A 9,434-nucleotide genomic window follows, 5' to 3' on the forward strand; every position below is an offset into this window, starting at 1 on the left:
GAAGCAGGCTTCCCTTGGAGCAGGGAGCCCGATGCGGGGCTCGATCCCAGGACTCGGGGATCATGACCTGAGCCGAAGGCAGATGCTTAACGACTGAGCCACCCAGGCGCCCCTCTTTTTTTTTTTTTTAACAGAATAAGAATTTTGATTTTTTCTTACTCAAAAGAGCTTCATTTTTTTTTTCTTTCTTTTTTTTTTTTTAAGTAGGCTCCATGCCCAACATGGGGCCCAATGTAGGGCTCGAACTCACAACCCGAAGATCAAGACCTGAGCTGAGATCAAGAGCTGTATGCTTAATCGACTGAGCCACCCAGGTGCCCCTTTATTTAACTTTCTGACTCTGTGCTTGTACCTTCAACAATTACACAGCAATTTTCTGCTCCTCAATAAGGAAAGCACACTTGATCCTGTCACGAACACACTTAGCACACATGGAACCACCATAGGCCCTGCTGACGTATTTTTTCATTTTAGACAACCTCATAAGAACTGTAGGTGTCACCGCTCCTTGAAGTTGGCCTGGGCACACACCACAGTGGATTTTGGTGCTTTCCTAACCTTCTTGGTATAAAGGTAAACGATTTTACTACCAAGGGTTCTGGACAGCCTAGTTTTGTTAGAGGCTGTATCGTAGGACAGACTACAACAGTATGTCAAACACTGGACCATTCTGAATGCTGTAGATGCCGTCTCTGGAAGAGTCACCTTAACCATTTTTAATGGTTCAATGACATTAAGTACATTCACATTATTGTGCAACCAATCTCCAGAACTCTTTTCATTTTATAAACTGAAACTCTTTACCCATTAATGCCCCTTCTTCCTCCTCCCAACCCCTGACAACCACCATTCTATCTCTGAATTTCACTATTCTAGGTATCTCATATAAGAGGAATCATACAATATTTGTATTTTTGTGACTGATTTATGTCACCTAGCATAATGTCCTCCAGGTTCATTCATATTGTAGAATGTGTCAGAGTTTTCTCCCTTTTTTTTAAGGCTCAACAATATTCCAGTGTGTTGGGTGGGGGGGTTGTGTGTACACACCACATTTTGCTTATCCATTCATCTGTTGTGAATAATGCTGCTATGAACATGGGTGTACAAATATCCCTTTGAGACCCTGCTTTTAATTCTTTGGGTTATATATCCAGGAGGAAAATTGCTGGATCACATGGTAATTCTATTCTTAATTTTTGGAAGAACCACCATACTGCTTTCCACCATTTTATATTCCTACCAACCGAGCACAAGAGTTCCAATTTCTCTATATCCTTGCCAACATTTGTTTTCTGTGTTTTGGGTTTTTTAATAGTAGCCATTCTAATGGGTGTAAGGTGCTGTTTCGTTGTGGTTTTGATTTGTATTTCTGTAATGATTATGATGTTTGCATATATTTTTGTTTGCTTTTTGGCCATTTGTATAATTTATTTGGACAACCAAGTCCTTTGTTCATTTTTAAATTGGATTGTTTGTTTTGTTGTTGTTGTTGTTGAGTGCATGGGTTTTTGCATTCTTTTACTTCCATCCTTCCTGTAGCCTTATATTTAAGGTGTGCCTATTGAGCTTTTTAAAAAATCTAGTTTGAGGGGTGCCTGGGTGGCTCAGTCGATTAAGTGTCCAACTCTTGATTTCAGCTCAGGTTGTGATCTCATGGGTCGTGGGGTTGAGCCCTGTGTTGAGCTCCGTGCTCTGCGGGGAGTCTGCTCGGAAGATTCTCTCCCGATGCCCCTCCCCCTTCTCTATCTCTCTCAAGCAAATGAATAAATTTTTAAAAATAAATAAATAATCTAGGTTGAGGGATACCTGGCTGGCTCAGTCAGAAGAGCCTGCAACTCTTGATCTCAGGGTCATGAGTTCGAACCCCACATTGAGTGTAGAGATCACCTAAAAATAAATTAATAAAGCTTGTAAAAAAAAAAAACCTAGTTTGAGAATCTTTCTTTTAATTGGAGTATTTAGCCTAATTATAATTACTAATTATTATCTACTGCTGCATTACAAATTACCCCAAAACTTAATGGCTTAGACCACAATAAACATTTGGCAGAAGCTTAGCAGGATGGTGTCTGGCTCATGGTTTCTCATGAGGTTTCAGTCAAGCTATCAGTGAAGGCTACAATCATCTAAAGACTTGTCTGGGACTGAAGGGTCCACTTCTATGGTATCTCACTAACAGGGCTGTTGGCAGGAGGCCTCAGTTCCTTGCCATATAAACCTTTCCATAGGACTGTTTGAGTGTCCTCACAGCACGACAGCTGGCTTCTCCCAGGTGAATAATCCGAGAGAGAAAGCAAGGAAATGTCTATGTAGTCTTTCATGATCTACTCTCAGAAGTCACATACCATCACTTCCATTATATATATTAACTAGAAGCAAGTCACTAAGTCACTCAAGGCAAGGGAAATTAGGCTCCACCTTTTCAAAGCAGAAGTAGTCAAAGAGTTTGTGGATATATCTGAAAACTGCTACCATCTCTCTGATCAGAAATTATTTACATTTCGGGGCACCTGGGTGGCTCAGTCAGTTAAGCGTCTGCCTTTGGCTCAGGTCATGATCCCGGAGTCCTGGGATCGAGCCCCAAGTCGGGATCCTTGCTCAGTGGGAAGTCTGCTTCTCCCTCTCCCTCTGCCCCTGATTGTGTGCTCTCTCTCTCTCTCTCTCACTCTCTCAAATAAAATAAACTTTAAAAAATCTAAAAAAATTTTAAAAAGAAATTATTTAATTTCTCATACATGCAAAATACATTTACTCTTCTATGATCATCCAAATTCTCAACCTGTTTCCAGAATGTCATCATTTAAATTAGATCCAGGTGTAGATAAAGCTCCTTGGATCTGGTTTCTCAAGTAAAGTACCTCTTGATTGGAAACCCTATGAAGTAAAGAGATAGGCTTTCCATACATTCAACGTACAGTGGCTTAGGATAAGTGCTATAGACCCTCCCATTCAAAAAAGGGGAAAATAGGAGGCACACAGGAGTTAATGGTCCACAGCAACTCTGAAATTCAGCTGGGCACAAGCTCATAGCTCCTTGATTAGGACTTAGGGTCTCAGAATAATTCTGCATGACTCCCAACTCTATTGAACTCTTGGTTCTGCCATCTAAGTCATCCTTCTTCATCCATGAAAGGTAGGTTGTGTTTTCAACTGGTTAGTTTATTTTTTTTCTTTTTTTAAAGATTTCATCCACTTATTTGACAGAGACCCTGGGACCCAGGGATCCCAGGCCCCTGAGATCATGATCTGAGCCAAAGGTAGCTGCTCAACCGACTGAGCAACCCAGGTGCCCTCAACTGGTTAGTTTTATCACCTTTCTTACTGCTAGTAGATTTGGGGAGGCAGGGGGTGGCCCATAGGCCTCTTTTCATCCTATGTGGTTTTAATCCCTTGTAGTCCAAACTGGTAGTGGTTCTGTCAATATAATTATTTAAAAATTTTTGTGGGTCTATTATCGATCTTATTATTATTGGAACTTCACTCCCTTAAACAAAAGCTATACCCACAAGTCTCTTCTGGATAATCCCTACTCTATCTTGGGATTTTGCTGAGACTGGAGGAGGAACAGTGATTTTATGGACTGCTGCAGGTCTACACATACACACACAGCTGGTGCTCACTCTGCACACTTCCAACATGCACGAATTTCAGTTACCATGGTTTAATAAAATAACACCAGTGCCCCAACAACATAGTTCTAATTTTAGTTACCACAGTATATTACTGGTGAGTAATTAAGTGTATAAAGTGCAAACTTCATCGCTAGCAATTTAGTCCACAAATCACCATGTGAATAAGGTGCATGTCATGACCAGTGACTAATCATGTCATGTCTTTCAAAATCTGTCGGAGATTGGTCATTGTATATCTGTTATTCAATCCACTCACAGACAGCAAATTAGTATTTGTGTTTCCTCCTTGTCTCCCAGTGATAAACCCATATGACATTTTACAAAAAGGAAAAATTGAAAGAGAGAATTAACCAACAAAGATAAAAGTGAAGCAAAAAAATGAAAAATGAAAATGTTAGAAGTGAAACTGGATGTGATTAGAAGATTTGAATAGAGTGACAACAAAGCAAAGATAGCAAGAGACCTAGACTCATATGAAGCTATCCTATGAACCATATTGAAAAAGTACGAGGAATATGAAAAAAACAAGGGGAAGTCACTCCAACAGCTTTTCGTGTAAATTGCACAAGAAACAGAAAACCACTTATGGATGAAGTGGAGTGTTTACTTGCACTTCTGACTGAAGAACATAATAACTTTTTTAAAATCTGTTTGGCTAACATTCAGGCCAGAGCATTGAAGCTAATAGCCACATTGGAAGAAAATGATCATTGTAAGTAGACTGAAGAAAACCCTTTCACTGCTGTAATGGCTGGTTCTACCGTTTCAGAAATCAGCATGAATTGATTAATACTTTTTAAATTTTTATTTATTTATTTCAGAGAGAGGGAGCATGCATGAGCTGGCGGAGGGGCAGAGGGAAAGAGGCAGACTTCCAGTGGAGCAGGGAACCTGACACAGGGCCTGATCCCAGGACCCCGGGATCATGACCTCAGCCGAAGGCAGACGCTTAACCAACTGAGCCACCCAGGTGCCCCTGAATTGATTAATATTAAGCTAAACTGGTGGGACTACTAGTGCAGATAAGGGCACTGCTGTGACATTTGCCTCCCCATTCTAAGGCAGGTAGTTATGCAAAAACATGAAGATGCCCTGGAGGAAATGATGCTGGTAAAAAAAAATTATCGTTAAAGGAACTCTCAGAGATATTTCATGACATCGAAAGCTCGAAGGATAAAATGCTGGAAACAGACCTAAACTTAGCGAGGAATATGACAGTTCATCAAGCTGTAGAAAAGATTCTTGCTCTGTAAGTTATATGATGAGAAGGCAAGTATTGTTGAAACGTTTTTTACAAAGAAATAAAACATTTTAATTTTTCAGGGTTTTTAATGTTTTAAATAACAGTGTACTAAATGAATATTAACTTTTCTTTTTTCATTTCTCTATACACTTATAACAGTAGAGAGTTGTTTTTTTTTTTTAAGATTTTATTTATTCATCTGAGAGAGAGAGAATGAGAGACAGAGAGCATGAGAGGGAGGAGGGTCAGAGGGAGAAGCAGACTCCCTGCTGAGCAGGGAGCCCGATGCGGGACTCGATCCCGGGACTCCAGGATCATGACCTGAGCCGAAGGCAGTCGCTTAACCAACTGAGCCACCCAGGCGCCCAGTAGAGAGTTTTTAATGTTTTGACCAAAATATTTAAAGATCACAGAACAATCATACTTCTTCTCACTGAGTATTCAGATCGCTTTGAATGGTTTCAGCTTGCACGGTCGTTTTTACAGTCCTGCAGTACCATGCAGAGCAAAGACTGCCTATATATATTTATTACAGAGATTTGACCTTCTGTAATTATTAGCTGGTTAAGCAGTTTCTGGAAGGCTGTTGTCTTCACATCTGGTGCTAGAGCTTGAAATCTACAGGGCAGGCATTTGGGCATGGACAATGGATTTAGATTGGACATGAGGAAAAATAAGCTGGAACTCACAAGCGTGAGCTGAGGCCCACGAGGACTGACAGAAGCCCCCGTCAGTTCTTGCTGCCTCTAATGTTGATGGGGTGGGTGCCCTGCAGAAGCCAGGGCTCTTTGCACAGAGCTAATCACCCACACCTGGCCCAGGAGTCAGAGAAGCTGAAGGAAGATCAGGGGAAGGCAAGGCAGTTACACCCATGCCCACTGCCCATGCTAATGAGATGAGACAGCAGATAACTGGCAACAGGTGTCAGCTACAAAATGGCCACTGCTTCACTTCCGCCCCCTTAATCTCCAGCAAGAATCTCTCTTGTGGCCCATGCTAATTGGAAACATACTGAAAAGGGAACTCTGGGAAATGTAATTCAGCCTAGCCAAGCTGATACACTTTAAAGCTGTCATACTTAACTCTATAGCTTATTGGTTATGAATACATGCCCCAGAGACAGACTTTCTAGCTCCTCTATCTCAGGCTGTGTGTCCAAGGGTAAGTTAGTTTTTCTGTACTTCAGTTTCCTTGTCTATTAAATGAAGATAGGACTTACCTTAGAAGATTTGTGTGAGGTTTATTACTCAAAAAGTTGAAAATAGAGCTACCCTACAACCCAGCAATTGCACTCCTGGGTATTTACCCCAAAGATACAAATGTAGGGATCCGAAGGGGTACATGCACCCCGATGTTTATAGCAGGAATGTCCACAATAGCCAAATTATGGAAAGAGCCAAGATGTCCATCAACAGATGAATGGATAAAGAAGATGTGGCATATATATACAATGGAATATTATGCAGCCATCAAAAAATGAAATTTTTGCCATTTGCAATGATGTGAATGGAACTAGAGGGTGTTATGCTAAGCGAAATAAGTCAATCAGAGAAAGACATGTATCATATGACCTCACTGATATGAGGAATTCTTAATCTCAGGAAACAAACTGAGGGTTGCTGGAGCGGTGGGGGGTGGGAGGGATGGGGTGGCTGGGTGATAGACATTGGGGAGGGTATGTGCTATGGTGAGCGCTGTGAATTGTATGAGACTGATGAATCACTGTACCTCTGAAACAAATAATACATTATATGTTTAAAAAAAAAAAGAAGAAGAAGATAGTAGGAAGGGAAAAATGAAGTGGGGAAAATCGGAGGGGGAGAAGAACCATGAGAGATGATGGACTCTGAAAAACAAACTGAGGGTTTTAGAGGGGAGGGCATGGGGAAATGGGTTAACCTGGTGATGGGTATTAAGGAGGGCACGTACTGCATGGAGCACTGGGTGTTATACTCAAACAATGAATCATGGAACACTACATCAAAAACTAATGATGTAATGTATGGTGACTAATATAACATAATAAAATAAAATTTAAAAAAAAGGAAGATTTGTGTGGGGTTTAAATGAGGTAATATATATTAGCTGTTGATTATATTATTGATATATTATCAATAAAACTTAGTCTATTGGAAAAGCTCAATAAATATCAATTATTATTAGTTGTGTGATCATGGGCAAATCATTTAATCTTTTTGATCCCTGGATTTTTCATCTGTAGAATGGTGATAACTTCCTTAGCTGATTTCAAAGGCTTCTATTGAGAATCCAATGAAATGACCCATCTTAAAGTCTTACTCAAATGTGAATAGTGGTGATGGTGATGATAAGCACCTCTCTTAGCTCCCAGCGTTGGGACTGATACCTACCCCAGTGACTAATTTAAAGAGCTCTTCAGAGATTATTCATTAGAAAAGTGGTTCTCCAAATAGATCATATTAATGTAAGATGTTGATAATAGGGGAAACTGAGTACTGGGGGGGGGTATGTGGAACTCTCTGTACTATTTTTGCAATTTTTCTCTAAAACTAAAACTACTCAAAAATTTTAAAAAATATTTAAAAAACCCAATCATAAAAATAAAATTAAATTTAAAAAAAGAACATAGTTCTCAAACTTTAGCAGGCATCTGAATCCCCTGAAGTGCTTGTTAAAATGCACCTCACTAGGCCCACTCCCTGAGTGGTGATTCACTAGGTCTGGGGTGGGGCCAGAGAGGTTGCATTTCTAAAACACAGTGCTGACTCTGCTGATCCGAGGATCACACTTTGAGAAACACTGACTTCATATTTCAACTATATGGGCTTTCCTGTATTTCCCATGAACAGAGGCTCCCATTCATCATAACCTGTCATTTCTTGGCTCATTCTGTCCATGACATCATCCAACATTGACTTACCAGGCAAGAAGAAGGAGACAATTGATGACCAACTTAGTCACTCAGCAGGACAGTTAAACAGGGCCCAGAAAATTCCTTTTACCTTCCTCCCCCTTTTCTCCATCCTCTTCAAAGCTCTAGGCCATTGTACCCAAAATAAATAAATAAATAAACTAATAATAATAATAAATAAAAATTAAGTCAACTATATTTCAATTTCAAAAAGGCTCTAAGCTATGGATCAAGCCATGCTTAAACTAATACACACGCACACACAATTAAATATATAAATTTCATTATAAAGAAAAATGTGCTGGGGCACCTGGGTGGCTCCGTCAGTTGAGTGTTTGACTTTCGCTCAGGTCATGATCCCGGGGTCCTGGAATGGAACCCTGTGTCAGGCTGCCTGCTCAGTGGAGAGTCTGCTTCTCCTTTCCCTCTCTGCTCATCCTTTCTCTCTCCATCCCCCCTTCAAATAAATAAATAAAATCTTAAAAAAAAAAAGAAAAATGTGCTCATGGAGGAGAATTAAGAAAAAGCAGAAAGAAGAAAAAAATTCCCTACAGTTTTCCCACCCAAAGATAACCACTTAACATTTTTGTATATTTACTTTTTGAATTTTATTTCACTATATATTTGAGGATTTTCTTTTATACATTGTAATCAAAAAGAACATACATTTTTGTATCCTGCTTTTTCACTTAACATTATATCATAAACGTTTTTATATTATTGTATAGTATTTATAAACAGTAAATGATTGCATAACTCTTCAATGTTCCCCTCTTCTTAATGCTCCAGTTTTCCCAATTTTTCACTATGGTAAAGGGAGGTTCAAACTTCACAGCTCCATGAAATTTTCTTTTTTAAAGATTTTATTTATTCATTTGACAGAGATAGATACAGCGAGAGACGGAATACAAGCAGGGGGGATGGGAGAGGGAGAAGCAGGTTTCCCGCGGAGCAGGGAGCCAGATGCGGGGCTTGATCCCAGGACTCTGGGATCATGACCTGAACCGAAAGCAGACGCTTAACGTCTGAGCCACCCAGGCGCCCCTAACTTTGGTTTCTTATAACTGAACTAAATTTCCTTCTTAAACCTCAAGTCTGTAGAAACAAAAAACATAATTAGGTCCCTTCCAGGTAAACTCAGTCATACTCAGAATCTTTCTGCTCTTCCCAGCTCTTTACCTCTCTGTTTCTGAGAGACATCTGGAAATGTCAGCAAGAAGTAAGTGGGGAGGGGACAACCTCTTCTTGATCTTCATCTGCTTTGTCCCGTGGTGGCCTCCTATTTCAACGTGGCAGGCCAGCCGTGTCCCACTCGCTCATAGACAGGCCGCAGTGGTGGTGGTGGTGTGGGAGTGGGAAGGGTCCCCCTCTGTGCTGACCATCTGCTCATGTGTAGCCACATCCTCATCTGTCCACATGGCATCCTCCTAACCCGTCCAGGAGCCCCTTCCCCACTCCCGCCCACAAGGAGTAGAATCTGGGAGAATCTATTCCTGGTCTCAAGCCTTGTCAGGCCAAGCTCTCATTTCCATCCTGTAGAATCTGTGCTGTACTGCTGGGAGATTTGCCAAGAAGGCTTGTTGCCTGCCAAGTCCTTGCCCAGGAATCAAGTCTTTCCGATCCCCGATGAACTGGGTGGTTTCCGGAACTTCAGAATCGCAGCCAG

The 9,434-nt window shown here is 40.7% G+C and overlaps 1 pseudogene; it reads right to left on the reverse strand.

The window, feature by feature from the left end:
- Positions 1-322: 322 nt before the first annotated feature.
- Positions 323-669, reverse strand: LOC116647444 (annotated as a pseudogene).
- Positions 670-9,434: the final 8,765 nt, after the last annotated feature.

Source organism: Phoca vitulina, unplaced genomic scaffold (genome assembly GCF_004348235.1).
Source record: "Phoca vitulina isolate PV1807 unplaced genomic scaffold, GSC_HSeal_1.0 scaffold40, whole genome shotgun sequence".
In the NCBI taxonomy this organism is placed as follows: domain Eukaryota; kingdom Metazoa; phylum Chordata; class Mammalia; order Carnivora; family Phocidae; genus Phoca; species Phoca vitulina.